The 16279-nt window shown below is 45.0% G+C and overlaps 1 pseudogene; it reads right to left on the bottom strand.

Moving 5' to 3' along the window:
- Positions 1-6492: 6492 nt before the first annotated feature.
- LOC147822631 (U6 spliceosomal RNA) lies at positions 6493-6590 on the bottom strand (annotated as a pseudogene).
- Positions 6591-16279: the final 9689 nt, after the last annotated feature.

Here is a 16279-nt window from a genome sequence, read left to right as displayed (position 1 = left end):
TCACTCCACTCCAACTGTCCTCAAAATTTCCCAGAAGCCCATCCTATGCTTCCCTTGCACTTTCTCGGGAAACAGCGAAGTTCTAGACACAGAATGGGGATATGCTGAGTACTTGGGGACTAAAATAGGGCTTTCCCTGTGGAGAATGACCTGAATAAATCCCCAAGCATGCAGGGACTCTGCTAGGCCAGAGAGACTACTGTCCTGCATTTGAAGGGTCTCCAAAATCCTTCAAAGACATAGTTTGACTCATTCAAGACTAAAATCCACAACTTGAGCCTTGGGCCTCCTAGAATCAGCTGAAGGGTTGCTCTTCCTCAAAATAAATAAGTCCCTCCAGACCATTAGCTGGGAGGCTGTCCCACTAACGGAGAACAAATGCTAAAGCTCTTAAGCCTGCTGAGACACTGCCCTCAGCGCACCCTACTCTGTGGGTTTGGGGACTGATTGAGCCACATGCAGCCCCACAAAGGACTTCTGCAGTGGAAGAGCAGCCCAATTTGCCCATCACTTCAGACACTCTACACATCTAACACTCTCAGACTGCTGGGAAGTGACATGGGATTCAAGGACCCAAAATCTGCACCTGCAGGCAGCTGGAATTCAAGCCATTCACGGCTGTAGGCAGCTGCAGTTCAGCCACTCACGGCTGCCTGGCTTTGAGTCACCTCAATCTCTCCGGGCCTAGGTTTCTTCCTCTGGAAAGTGATACATAGTTAAAATTGCCACTGATGCCTTGTTACTAGGATTAAGATTTTAAAAGGTTATAGTACTCAAGATCATGCCTGGCTGTCAAGTATTATGAAAGTGTTTGTTAGATAGTTTTTTATTGTACTGTCACGCACTACGTAACCCATTTTGGTCTACAGTAGACCATATTTACAATGGTGGCCTTATAAGATTATATTACCTAGTGACATCACAGCTGTTTTAGTTTGTATAAGTGCACACTGTGATGTTTATGCAAGAAAATCGCTTAAGGATACATTTCTCAGAATATACTCCCCCTCCTTAAGCAACATACGATCATATTTTCCTCACACACAAATTGGCCAAGTGTGCATGATCTATCAATTCCACTCCCACTCTTCTATCTAAACCTGGAATTCTTCAGTTTCTGGTTATACTGTCTGTGAACTTCTACCTAACTTTTGATGCCTCGATTTGTGTTTATTCCAAGCATTTCTAGGAAAGTACATTTCTAGGAAATGTATAGGACCTGGGAAAATAAAGAAAATGAAACAGTCTTTTCCTTGGAGGAGTTTGCAGTCTACCTTAATAGATAAACTGAAAATTTTTGTTTGTTTGCTGCAGTGCTAGGGATTAAATCCAGGGCCTTTGCGCTGAGGTACATCCAAAAGCCTTTTTTAAAAATTTTTTTGTTTTGAAACAGAGTCTTGTTAAGTTGTCCCAGGATGGCCTCAAATTTAAGATTTTCCTACCTCAGCCTCCTAGAGGGCTGGAATCACAGATGTGTGCTATTAATATAGAAGGTAAGCGTGGCAAAGCCAGCTGGAGAAATAAGCAGGACCTGTCATTGAAGATCCTGGGACAGTGCCAGATACTTCCCAGGACCCCATATGTGGAACTTTTCTCAGGATCCCACAAGATGTGGACGGCATAAAAGAGATGAGACACCCCAAGAAGCCCCCTATCAGGACTCTTCACAGTAACCCACCCTGTGGACTCAGAGTGCACTTTTATTTTTGCTGTTATCCTTTCCTCTCTTTGTTTGGCCCAGGTTCGCTCTACAGAGCTACTTTTTCCCTTACCCCTTCACCCCTCACCTTCCAAATAAACTTTTGGCACAGTCTTTGACTTATCTCATCCAATTTTTGTTCGAGGTGAAAAGCACCTGGAATACTTTGAACTGGAGAGCCATTTCTAAAGGAACCACCTGACAATATGACCGCACCAGCTGATGAGCTTTTTAAATTTTTTATTAGCACACTTTCTCAGTACGTAATGACTACATTCATCTCAGGGACTCGGTACGTGTCCACAACACATGCTAATTCTTCTCACTTCCCACCCCCATCCCTTGCCCCCTTCCCATTTGCAAGAGACCTGTCTCCGTGTTTCCTAGCAGCTCTCTTTTGTTTTGCTCTTTAATTTATTTATACTTTGGGTTTCTCGTATAAGAGAAACCGTGTGATAGTTAAGCTTGTAGGTGATAGTCTGGTATTTAACGCTACAGAGCATCAAGAAAGTACTGAGGGGACCTGGAAGAGGGGACAGTTAACTCTGCCTAGGGTGACAGAAAGGGCTACACAAGGCAAACCCATGTAGATGAGTAAGAGTCAAGGTCCTAGGAGAGCCACCTTACAAGAGCAGTTCTCAACATTTCCTTTGCAAAATTAAGGGTAGCAGGCAGGAATTAAGTGTAAAGTCCTTGCTTAGGGCCTAAAAGCCTTGGTCAATCAAACTGGTGCAGGGGTATGAAATAACCCAGCCTTTCCAGGGGAGTGCAGGACATGTGGCATGTAGCCAGGCCAGATAGCCAGCCAAGGTAGAACATGCCGGAAGAGGAAGTGGGGAAAGGAGACAGGAAGTGATTTCAGAGTGAAGACACTGGGGACAAACTCTGTAAAGTTGAAGGGCCTCTGGATTTTGTGGCCTTGAGAAGTGTGATCCTACCTGTACTTCTAAAACTACTGCTTGGATGAAACAAAAAGGATGAATTTTTGCCTAGAAATTTAACTCTCACAAATCCACGGTGTCAGAGGAAGTCTGATTTGTAGGCAGATTTTCCCTCACACGCAGATCAGCCAGTTGGGCATTGTCCATCGATTCCACTCCCTTTCTACTCTCCAAACCCAGATTCCTCAGTTTCTGGTTGCACTGTCTCTGAACTTCTACCTAACTTTTGATGCTAAACTGCCTCAGCTTACACATGTCACACACCAACTCTGCCCCCAGAAAGGGCTCCCCAGTCTTCCTTTGACTTCACAGCCCAGTTCCCTGTCAGCCCACCGCTCAGGCTGTGGCAGAGTCCTCAAGAGGACACCGCTGAGTCCTCTCCTCCATTTGCACACTGTACCCACACACACTGCTGCAGCAAGACAAGGGATCTGTGTTTCTTCCCTTTGAATCTGAGCAGGGCCTACGTTTCCCACCAACCAATAGAACAGGAGGGACAGAAGAGAGAGCCCAGAACTTCTGAGGCTTGGCAGCCTCTGCTTTCTCCCTCTTTAAAGCCAGCTGCCATGTGAGAAGCTGGATGGCCTTGAGACCACCATGTTGTAAGGAAGCCCAAGCCAATCATGGATGGGCAATGTGAGGGAGCACAGAATGGACAGACACGAGACCTTAGCCTTCCTGGGCTTTCCACCCAGCCCCCACCAATCCACCGCTGACACCACAGGGAAGAAAACTGTCAGATCCAAGACTGGAGACATAATGAAACATTGTTGTTCTAAAATAAATAAATAAACAAACAAACAGTTTTGCCTTTGGGAGGCTGAGGCAGGAGGATCACAAGCTTGAGCCCAGTGTGGGCAACTTAGTGACTTGAGAGGCCCTATCTCAAAATTTAACAAAGCCTGGAGGTAGAGTTCAGTGAGAAGCCTCTGTATTCAATCCCCAGTGCCCTCACTCCATCCCACAAGATACAGAAAAGGAGAAAGGTACTGCTTTGGTGTCAATTTGGAGGGTAAAGTAGGACAGAGGGAGACTGGAGGCTCCCAACCAGCTAGACTGGGGCGTGAGATCAGAGGAGAACTGACACGTGGGAGCTGGTACAGGTGTCCTGGAGAGAAGCAGAAAGAAGTGTGAGGTCTTGAGGCATAGGATTAAGCAGATCTAAGCAGGGCCACACAGGAGGCGGAGGCGAGGAAGAAGGGCAGAGGGCGGGCTCAGGGTTGCTCCCAGCTGGCCAGACCAGATGCAGCAGCCTGATGCCTGGGTACAAGGGCCTCTACTAACTGAGTAAGGGGTCAGAAATTAAAGCAGACGGGGGAAGAGAGAACATCATACATCCAATTTCTAGGCGTGGGGAGGCATCCCTGATATCCAGGAAGCAGCTAGAAATACAGAGACAAACCTGATGAAGGAAGTCAGCACTAGAGACGGAGACCTGCCACCTCTATCCCAAGGGTCCAGGTTGGAACCTGCACACCCGAGAATATTGTGGCACAATTCAGTGCACCCGAGATAAGGAAACAGCCAGGGTACTCATCAACAGATGGCTAGGGAAAGAAAACATGGTGTGTATTCACAGCCGAGTATTGCACAGCAATGAGGAAGAATGAAAGTCTGTCATCTGCAGGAAAACGGACTGGTCAGGAGACCATCACGTTGAGTGAGACAATCCAGATTCAGAAAGATAAATATCACATGTTCTTCCCTAATATGTGGAACCTAAAAAAGATGACAAGAAAGTAGAAGCGATTAGGGGAGGGGAGCAAGTAATGGGGGAATGGATATGAGCAAAATATACACATTGAAACCCCTCTGAAACTAAAAGCTAGGGGCAGCCTGGGCAAAGGGCATGATGGGGTGAAAATTATCAAGCATGTTACATGCACATATAGATCTGCCAAAATAAACCTGTCAATCCATGAGACCAATTTTTAAAAGAAGAGCTGGGAAAAATAAAAAAGATGACAAAAGAGAAAGAATTGACTGACGAAAGAGCCAAGAGAAGAACTGACTTAGCTTTTGAAAATAGAATAAGGAAGGAGCACAGAAGTGCAGAGCGTGGGGTTTAGCAGAGATTTTGACAGAATCCGAGTGCTAGCCCTGCTGTCCACAGAAGCTGGGTTTGAATGAATCCCTTCCAAAATTCACATGTGGAAATTTAGTTCCTAATGCAGCAGTGTTGGGTGGGGAGGCCCTTAGGTCACAAGTCAGTCCCCCCCACACCCCGTCTCTCCCCTGCCACATGTAGTTGGACTTCCAAGCCCCCATGACTGTAATAAATGAATTTCTGTTCCGTATAAATTATGCAGCCTGCAGTCTTCTGTTACAGTAGCACGGATGGTCTAAGCACATCTGCAGCAGCTCTTCCCACCTAACCAGCGTCGAAGGGACAGGAGCAGCGTTTTCGGGTCACTGTCTTTCATGGGTCCACCAGGGCCTGACCCCTCCAAATAACATTTCCTTGGCTCCTTTGCCAACCAACTTCTGGCGAATTTATGCCAAGGAGAGGGACCGGTGGGAGATTCAGGGGAGGGAGGTGTAAAAGCCAGGTTACTCCTCCCCACCCTGTGCTTCCTCTGGCCTCGCACCAGAGCTGTTTTTCTGGGTCCCACCAGATACAGCAGATCCCAGAGTCTGATAGCATCCTGTCTTCCTCTGGCCCTTCCAGCTGCGTGTGGGAGGGAAGAGGCAGCTAGCTCCGCTCTGTAATGACTCACCAGCCCCCTAGGCTTTTCAGCTCTTCCTTTCTCTGACAAGTAGTTCCTCACACATGAACTCCTTCCACTGAATTATCTGTGTGGGATGCTGGTGTCTGACTGATGAACACATAACAAGAACACATCAGCTTTTCTCCCCTCCACGTGTCTCCAGCTTTAGAGCTCTATTCAGCCTGGGATTATCCAAGCTGATATTAACAAAGCCTCCCACTATAAAGTCAAACGGAAAAGTAATTCTAGAAGTTAAAGTAAATAAAGATAAAAGCCGAAATAAATAAACTGCAAAGCATAAAGCAATGGAACGATAAATTAATTCAAATGCTGCATTTTTGATAAGGTTTCTAAAGTAAACAAACCTCTGACAAATATAATTAGGAAACATTTTTAATTAGAAATGAGAAAGGAGATAGGACAGTTTACAGAAAATAGATTTTTTTCCCCTAAATCCAAAGAGAATGTTACATACACAATTGTAGGATAATAAACTGAAATCCTTAATGAAATGAATAATTTCTCAAAAGCTATAGATTGCAAAATATAATCCAAGAGATGTAAATCTAAACAGAAGAATAACCGAGGAAGAATTTGAGAAAATTATTGAATAACAGCCCCCCAAAATGCAGTTGATCCTAACATTTCCACCAGGAAAATTCTGATAGTGCTAAGAAAAACAGATAGTTTCAGCATTGTATAAAATATCCAGAGTGAAAATAAAAGAGATAAGAGTAACTTTGTGTCCATTAGGTAAGCATGAACTTCTTTTTAAAGCTTGATAAAAATAAAACACACCAAAAGAATTATTGGCAAAGATAATGCATATCGATAGGAAAATCTTAAAATTCTCACCTCAAAAAGAAACTTGAATTACCACACTGATAAGATCATTAGGGAAATCAGTTTTGTGTGTGGGTTGGTTTCTTTGGTTGGTTGTTGTTCGCTTGTTTTGTTAACAGTTTTACTGAAACATCATTCTTGTTTTGTTTTGTTTTGTTTTTTAATAGAGATAGGGTCTTGCTGTGTTGCCCAGGCTGGCTTCTAATCCCAGGGTTTAAGGAGTATTCCTCAGCCTCCTAGTAGCTGGGAATATAGACAAACACCACCACACCTGGCCTAAATATAATTTTTATACCATAAAAAAATATGGGAGCACTTCACAAATTTTTGTTATCCTTGCTCAGGGGCCACACTAATCGTCTCTGTATTGTTCCATCTTTGGTGTATGCCCCTGATGGCAACACTAGAAAGGATAACTTTACAAGTTAAGTTGAAAGAAATCACAGAGGACAGGCAGTTTGTACATTGTAAAGGTAAACAGCCACTTGACAAAGCTACTTTGAGCAACTGAAATCAAAGGCAAAATGTCTAAAGAAAATCTTCACAGCAGATGTAACAAAGGGCTGGTGTTGACATTACATAAAGAACTTATACACACCAATACACAATATTAGGTCTGTAATGAGTAAACTGGCAAAGAACTAGGGAAAACAATTCATGAAAAATAGACACTGTTAGTGAACAAGCATTTTTAAAGGTGTTTCATGTTGCTTATGATCAAAGAAAGACCCCCTCAAACAATGCTATAGCATTTTACACCCACTACCCTAAGATTGTAGCAGTCACCCAGTATTAGAATGTTGTGGGAAAACTAGTCAGCTCATACACTGTTGGTAGTCATATAAAATAACCAGTACACTCTCGGGAAATTCATACCAGGAATCATCCCTAAATGTCATGATACACCTTTATCGTAAGGAATGTTTTTTCAGTGCTGGAGATCAAACCCAAGGCATCATGCATGCATTCCACTCTACTGAGCTACATCTCCAGCCCATTCAAAAATTTTTAAAGATTAAAAGTAATAATAATAAAGCCACATGAGATATTTCTTGCAGTGTCTAACACTGTTACTCGAAAATGAGGGAGTCGCCAAGGGAGGATTACAAATTATTATTTATAATTATAATAAAAATCACAGTCTATCAAGGCATCCTATATACATTGCCCTTTTTATGCTACAACACTCCCATAAGGTAGGTAAGAACTACTGAGATTCTGGATAATTCAGTAACTTACAGACAATTACACAACCTGTGGCTTTCAAACACCAAGTCTGATGTCCCACATGCTGTCTGCATGCTGCAGGGTGTGGTTATGAGTCTCTGCTCCTAGCCTGTTTCCTCATTTGCAATAGAGTGTTAATTAGAGCATTAAAGAGTGGTGAGGGGGTTAAATGAAGCTCTTCAAAGTCGTGAAGCTCTTAGTGAAGGATATGCCACACACAGCCTGTACTCAGTAAATTATTAAGAATAATGAGCCAGGTGTGGTGGCACACACCGGTTGCTCCAGCACTCTGGGAGGCTGAGGCAGGAGGATCACTAATTAAGCCCAACCTAGGCGATTAAAGGAGACTTTGTCTCAAAATACAAGATAAAAAGAGCTGGGGATACAGTTCAGTGCCCGAATTCAATGCCCAGTAGAGTAAAAGAAGGAAGGGGGGTGCAGAAAATTAAAGGGGGGAGGAGGAGGAGACAAAATTATCACTTCAAACATGTACGTTATTACAAGATAAGTATGACTGCAAGTGTATGTGGACCAGAAGGTGCAAAGAATAATAAAAATGGCCACTGTAACAAAAGTACAAGTCATTTTTCTCTTGGGAATTAGTTTGTTTATGGTCTAACAAGTAGAAATCAGGAGGAAATCAAAATCGAAATACACTCAAAGGAGGTGCTACCTTTTGGCAAGCCTGATATTCTATCTGGGGCCTCTGCATTCTCTGACACTTCAGATACTAATAAATTTGGCACACATCCCCCTGGAAGATCGTGGGGTGTGGGATCAGCCAGTGAATGCCACTGCTTTACTTGCCTGAGGCACAGCATGCATTGGCCTTAAGGGGCAACAGGCACTCAGGCTTCCTTCAAGAGGAAGTCAAAAGCATTGTGCTCACCTGTTACCCAGAACTCTGGGAGGATGAACCAGTAGAGTGCCTGAAGAGCTTGCAACTTAGTGAGATCCTGTCTCAAAATAAAAAAAATAACATTAAGACTGGGATGTAGTTCAATAAGAAGGCCCTAGGCTCAATCTCTAGTCCTGTAGTAAGTAAATAAATCAGAATCATGTCAGGCAAAGCTCTGAGTAGTTGAAAAATGGATTCAAGTTTGTTCCTGATCAACAGGGACATTCCTGGGAAGCTGCTTTGACCTGCAGGCCCAAGGTGAGAACAATCAGTTCTCCCTTTTTTCATTTACACAGAATTGACCATCAACAGGAAGGAGAAAGTTAGAAGTCTTTGAATCAAATAGGGGGAAATGCAAACCACAGAGGGTAGGGCTTTGAGTGATAAAGGGAAGACCCAAGAGCTCCCTTAGGATTTCCCTCCCAGAAGTCATCACAGTTTGCAAATCTCCACCCACTCCAACATCCTGGAGGGGAGTTCCTCCTTTCTCCACTCCCTGTTGTCACAGCTTTGTGAGGGACAAATTGAAATCTAGGTAGGTGAGAGATAAATACAGCTGATCCAAGTTGAGCTTGAGAGGTGAACAATGGCCTACATAACTCAGAAATGTACACTTACTATATGAGCTCCAATAAAAGAAGTGACAAGTTCAACAAAGGATATAAATTCAGAAGAGAAATAGCAGAAGATGACTGACACACATCTAGCATGACCAGAGGCTGAATCACTCTGAGCTTAGACTCATACGTCCAAATACTTACTCCACTTGAGATGTCAAATCGGCATCTCAGACCCAATGTGTCAAACACCAAGCTCCCAGCTCTTTGGCCTCACCTGCGCTGCTCTGCTCCTCTTTATGCCAAGGTAAGGAGTTGCACATTCTTACAGGCCTTCAACTGCAGTCTTGACCCCTCCCATTCTCTCCCATCTCCTATCCAACCAACCCATCAGAAAAATCCCATTGGCTCTGTCTTTAGATAGACCCAGATCCCTCCTCTTCCCCTCCCCTCTACTCCTGCCGCCCTGGTCTGAGCCAACATCTCTTGCCTGTCTTCCTGTTTCAGCTCCAGATGGCTCTGCCCACTTCCTCCCTTGGCCCTTTCACTCTCGGCTCCACCTATGTGGGCCAGGGGAATCCTCTTAAAACGTAACGGACAACATCATAAAAGAACAAATCCATAAGAGGTAATAAATCGGATGCCATCTAAATTAAAATTTGCTCTTTAAAAATACTGTTAAAGTTAGGAATGTGACTTAGTGGTGGAGCACTTGCCTACTATGTAAACAGCCTGGGTTTGATCCCCAGCATCCCCCCTCCCCCCCCCAAAAAAACACTAAAATTAAGTGAGCTCTCTCCTTCCTCTGCTCCAAACCTTCCATAGGCTTCTCACTCAGAGCAAAGTCCTCAGCATGACCTACCAGGCCTTCCCTGGCCTGCCCAGGAAACCAGCAGGCCCTCGTTCCATCCTCTCCCTCTCCCTCCTGCTAAGCCAGCTACCCTGGCTGCTGGGCTCTTTCTCAAACACGCCAGGTGCACTCCTGGGACATGCACATGTGCTGTGTGCTCTTGCCTGGGAAGCTTTTCCCCCAGATAACTTCATGGCTCACTTCCTGACCTCTTTCAAGTCTTTACTCAAATGCCACCTTCTCAGTGGGGTCTTCCTTGACATGGTATTTAAAACAGAATCGCCTCCCTACCCCACAGTTTTCCATCTTCCTTCTCTGCTTTATTTTTCTACATTGGATTTACCACAGTCTAATAGACCACATTTACTTATTGGCTTTGTCTGTGTCTCTCTTGCTAGAATTAAGCTGAGAAAGATAGGATTGCTTTTGTACTTTTGCTCATTGATTATATCCCCAGCAATTGTACCCATGGCATAGCACAGAGAAGCACTTGATACATAACTGTTATAACTGTTGGCTGAATAAATAAATGAGTGAGTGAATGAATGGGTGAAAGAACATTATCTGAGCTTGAGAGCCAAGTGTAAGGATCCTTTATGAGGAACTCTGTGTACACAGCCAGAGTCTGTACCCAGCTTTATGGTTTAAAGCTCTTTGCACCTACTTGGCCCTTGACAGTCTTCACAGCAATACTCTGACATACAGCCATCATCATCTCTTTCTACAAACAATTGGAGGCTCAAAAATGTTAACATAACTCAAGAGCATGCCAGCTGCAAACGACAGAGCCAGGACGGAAGCCAAGAACTCACCACCAGCTACCAAATCCCACGATGCTGCCCAGAGTGCCTACATTTTTTTCAACTTTCATAGCCTTTGATTTCATTCCTAATGGCATTGCTGACAGATTTTACCAGTTCAGTAGTTAACCTATAAATTTCCATTTGTCACACCCAAAATTTGATATTTAAGAAGGCTTCCCTTCAGGTTTTTCAGGGGGAATTGATGACATGGTGTTCAGGAATAGAGAGGCAAACCCTCCCAACTTTCTTTGTCTACCTAGAGGCAAGAAAGAAAGAGAGAGAGAGGGAGGGAGGGAGGGAGGGAGGGAGGGAGGGAGGAAGGGAGGAAGGGAGGAAGGGAAGAAGGAAGGAAGGAAGGAAGAGGGAAAATTCAGAAGCCCTCCCTTTGCTGACATGAGCAGGAAGATATTAACTGGGCTTCCCCAGGCCCAGCGGCCCCCACACTTAGGGGGTCTCAGGCTGGGTTTAGCAGCAGGGCACACAAGGCAGCTGGAGTTGCCAGGCGTGGAGAGCACTCTCCCCTGGCCACTCGAGGTGCCCTAATGTCTCCTTGCATCCAGAAAAGAACACAAACAAACAGGTTGTTATGAGGGCTGTAACCCAATTGACAAAGGCGAGCTCTCGCAGCCTGGAAATGTCCCTGCTCTGAACCAGTTGCCTTGCCAACAAGCCACATGTTTCCACTCCGCAGAATCCAATTTCTGAGCAATGTGGCAGTGACAGGTCCAGAGACATGATACACAATTCCAAGGTGCCTTTGAGCACTTACTGAATCGCTAAGAACAATGTGGGTACCTGGGTGTCCTTAGCAACCAGGGTATGTGCCAGGCAAATGCACTCATGCCCAGTTCATGTGGTGGCCACCCACCCCTGGGCATCTTGCGGAGTACAGAGAGCACAAGGCTAAGTCTTTTTATTTTCCTTTTTTTGTAGTACTAACAATTGAATCCAAGGAGCCTCTACCACTGAGCTATATCCCCAGCCCATTTTTTGTTTTATTTTTTTAAGATAGGGTCTTGTTAAGTTGCCCAGGCTGGCCTTGAGCTTGCAGTCTTCCTGCCTCAGCCTCCCAGTGTGCTGGGATTACAGGGGTGCACCATCACACCTGACTAAACCATTCTTCATCACCATCATTATCAGACCCTTGCAAGGGCCTCACTCTTTACATTAAGCTATCTAATTCTCACTGGATACAGTAGGGTTATCAGTATTCCATCTCAGTTGAGGAGATGGAGACATAGAAAGGGTAATTTACCCAAAACGACACAGCTAGAGAAAGGTAGAGCCAGGATTGGAACTTAGTCTCTCCCCAGAGCCTGCCCTCATAAGGACCCTGCTATGCTATCAGTCTCTCACACTCCTTAAATGTTATGGCTGAGAGATGGTTCTAGTTATCGTGGCTGCACAACAAACTATCCCCAAACACCCATTTGCTTCTGCTCATGAGCACTGTGGGTCAGCAATATGGGCAAGACAGTGGAGACAGCTCTAGCACAGCAGCGAGAAAGGCTCAAAGGGTGACAGGGACTCACACTCTGGGGGCTGATGTGATTCAGAGGACTTGTCATTCACGCATCTGGCAGTGGGTACCAGTGACCCACTGGGACCCCAGCCAGGTCTGACTTATGAAACACTTAGTGCAGCCTCAAAATCCAGCCTGAGCTCCCTCTCATTATGGCTCTCAGCTCCAAGGCAAGTGTTTCAAGAGGCAGAAAATAGAAGCTGCCAGTGTCATCTGGGTGACATGGTAGCCACCTATAATCCCAGCACTCTGGGAGGCTGAGGCAAGAAGATCAAAAGGTGGAGCCCAGCCTGGGCGACTAAGCAATTTAGTGAAACTTTGTCTCAAAATGGAAAAAGGAAAGAAAAAAATTAAAAAGAGGAATGTAGCTCAGTATGAAGGCCCTGGGTTTGATCCCTAGTACCACAAAAGGAGGAGGAAGAGAAAAAGAAAGAGAAGGAGGAAGAGGCAGGGGGAAGAGGAAAAAGAGAAGGAAACTCAGTGTCTTCAAACTCAGACCCAGAAAGTGGCGCAGCACCATTCCCGCCATTTTCTATGGATCCAGTGGGCACAAGGTCCAGATTCAGTAGGAGGGAATAAGACTCCACCTCAAGCAACCAACGAGGCCATGTAGCCCAGCCCCTTCAAATCCAAGCTGAAAAATGAAGCTCAGAGTAGTCAACTTGTTCAAGATCTCATAGCTCACAAGGCACCAGCAGCAGGACAGAGGCCCAGTGGCCTCCCTCCCCAGCTGAGGCTCCCTGTCCCTCACTTGGCTGAAGACTGGAACCCCCAGGAAACTCTCAACAGTGCCGATGCCTGGGTTCCTCCGGCAGAGATTCTGATTTGTTTTTGAGCACAATCTGGGCGGGGGGGATCTTTAAAAGCCACCCAGGCCCTCTAATATGCAGGAGAGTAAGAACCGTCTCATTCAATCCCCCAAGATTTCACCCTAATGGTGAAATTGAGCAGTTTCTCTGGGCCTCACCCTCCGTCATGGCCCCAACCTGCCATGAGAACAGCCTCACTAATAAGTGATTGCTGGCACCTTTGCCTGGTTCTCAGACTCCATCTTAGACCTTCCATCCTCTTCTCCTTCTTATTACTTCTGATCTGCCCTGCTCCTACCCCTCTTTGTCTCCTAAATGCTCCTCCAAAGCAACTTTTTTCTGTGTTACTCAATTTCTTAACTATGAGTCTTGTTCAACTCTTGGCCATCAACTCCCAAGCTCCAGGAATTCAGTGCTATCTTAGGGGTCTCACACAAGTGGAGACCCAAAGGCTAGGATTCTTTTACTCAACAGCCTCAGTACCCTGGATAACCACTAATCTCAGTCATAAAATCCGCCTTCCAGCTCCAAGTATATTTTTCTGCCTCTCACTGGGTACATTGGTTCATTTCCCATGACTTTAACAAAATACCCGAGGATGGGTAACTTATATAGAAAAGAGCTTGATTCGAGCTCACATATCTGGAGCTTCAAAGGCCTGGCTTCAGCTTACTTGAGAACCTTGTGGCAGAAAGTAACAGAGTGGTGGGAGGGCAAGAGGTCACAGGGCAAGACAGGAAACGAGGGACCACCCTCACTCTTTCCATAAGGACTCACTCTACTGTCCCATGAGAGCTACTATACTGAATTCCTTCTCATGCTAGTGCCCCTGACCATCAGTTACCTCCCACTAAGCCCCTCTAAGGACTCTATGCTGTCTCTTGCCATCACCACATTGAGGACCAAGCTTCCTACCCCTGAGTCCTTGAGGACTCAAACCATACCCAGGCCATAGCATGAAGTCATGGAGTGTGGGGTAAAAGTCTTGCCTAAATCATCCCTTTAAAGGGTGATTCTAAACCAGGCATGGTGATGCACATCTGTAATCCCAGCACTGTGGGAGGCTGAGACGGGAGGATTTTAAGTTTGAATCCTGACTGGGCAACTTAGCAACTTAGTGAGACCTGCTCTCAAGATAAAAAATAATAAAAAGGGCTGGAGACAGAGCTCAGTGCAGAGGCCCTCAGTGTTCGATCCCCAGTACCACCAGACAGTGTGTGTGTGTGTGTGTGTGTGTGTGTGTGTGTGTGTATGTGTGTATGTGTGTGTGTTGGGGGGGGTTCTATGAGTACATTGGTCAATTTGATGGGGAAAATTTATTTATCAAAGTAATTATCTCACGGAAGTAATTGGGCAGTTGCATCATTTGCCATACTTGTATCAAACTGGTCAAAAATATTGGCCCAGACAAGTATTTTCAGTAGTTCTCCTTAGATTCAGATTCTTATGAAGGCCAATTTTTAAAAATATATATATAAGTAGAAAAGAAGCCTTTCTGATATCACAATTCTACCAAATTTTTACTAGGTTAGGAAAAGATCCTTACAGTTTTATCATGTGTACATATCTCTTGAGAGTAATTTTACAAAATATATTTATTCTTCACTTTACACAAAAACAGAGTCTTTCTAAACTTCCTAGGCAATGATCATAAATGTTCCAAAGAGGAGGTATTTAAAGGAACTCTTTGCCGAGGTTCATTATACTATTCTTCCTATTTCTGTGTATGTCTAAAAATGTCTATAAGATTAAGAAGGGGGGGAAAGTTAAGGAAGAGAGAGGGGAAGGGGCAGGGAGGGGAGAGGAGGGGAGGGATAGGAAGGGAAGGGAACTAGAAAGGGAGGCTAGTTGTCCTCAGGAGATCCTACTGCAATGTAAAAACTCACTGTGTGAGATCATATAAATAATAGCTCTTCTGAAGACAGGGCAAGGAAAAAAAGCTCAATTTCGTCTAAACTGTCACTCAACAACAATCAACACAAAAGACTTCTGTGACTCCAAAATACATGGAGATTTCTTCTCTCCACCATCAGGGAATCAGTTCTGCAACAGACATGAACTCCGTGTCCTTTAATTCAAACTAATTCTGAAACTTATGTGCCTGGAGGCAGAATCAGATGGCACCATTTGAGGCTCAGGCCCACAAGCCTGAGCTCGATGCAGACACTGAACACAGCCTCAGGTTATTTCACCTGTTGTTTCTGACCAACTGCCTATAACTCGGGGTTCCCATTTACTGATTTATCATAGAGGGCATTACAGAGAATATGATGAAGAGGTACAAAGGGCGAGGTACAGGGAAAGGGTGGGAGCTTCCTGCCCTCTGTAGGCCTGCCCCCTCCAGGAAGTTCCTCGGCCAGCTTCCAGGAGTTCTCCATACCTTCTCCTGTTGGATTTTTATGTAGGCTTTGTTACCTAGGCATCAAAGATTAACTAATCACCAGTCACCTGCTTAACCTTCAGCCCCATCCCCTACCTGGAGGTTGGGGTGGTAGGAGTCAATCTCCTCACCCTCTAATCCCGCCTTGGTCTTTCTGTGAAAGATCCTGAAGCTCCCTGGGGTCTGCCAGCCAGGATACAAAAGGACTTTTCTCACTGTGGAGATTCCAAGATTTTAGGAGTTGTAAGCTGGGAAACTGAGGTAAAGATGAAATATATATTTTACACTTTCAAAATCCTGTGCTCCCTTCAAAAAAACAACTGTATTTGTTATTTGTATGTGTGAAAGGATATTTCTAAATTTCCATTTCTCTAGACTAAGATTCTAAAAATTGAAAACAATCATTCTTACAACGCCTCTTTTTCTGTTGGTCTTCCTCTCTCTCCCTTCCCTCTGTAAGTCTCACTGCTAGTGCCAGGGGAAACTTTAATCCACTTTGGTTCACAAAAGGCCCATTTACTTCAAACATACACAGATATGTACTTTAATACTGAGTCACTCTTTGGCATGCAGCCTCGAACACTTCTTCAGCCTGCCCTTTGCTGTCTGTTTTCCTCCATAAATTCCACTCCCCCTCCACAGTTCTTACACAGAGCTCATCAATTCCCCTCAGGCCGCACTCACTGAAAAAAGTTCTGAAAGGCCACACTGCCTTCTTGTCCATCCAAGTGTCTGTGAGACGCCACCCACACAGGTTCCGTGGGATTCAGGGGACAAGAAAGGGAGACCAGTAAGAGCCCAGACCCCTCTGGTCCCTTCAGGCCCAAAAGGAAGAGCCTGCGTTGTGTCAGCTGCACAGGAAAGGCAGGGCCTTGAGGGTGCAGGAACTTCCTGAGGACCAAGATGGCGCCTCCATCCTACGGTGTCTCTGCTGCTGACCTCTCTGCGACTCAACTGGCCCTTGAAACCCAGTCTTCAAGCTTCACCACCAGGTAACCTAATTTGCCCAGTGAATTCTTTCCATGAAGATCATGAACTAACA

Source organism: Heterocephalus glaber, unplaced genomic scaffold (assembly GCF_053883595.1).
Source record: "Heterocephalus glaber isolate CG9 unplaced genomic scaffold, H.glaber_assembly_v1.0 deba00001610, whole genome shotgun sequence".
Taxonomy (NCBI): domain Eukaryota; kingdom Metazoa; phylum Chordata; class Mammalia; order Rodentia; family Bathyergidae; genus Heterocephalus; species Heterocephalus glaber.
This window is presented reverse-complemented; position numbering and strand designations above follow the sequence as displayed.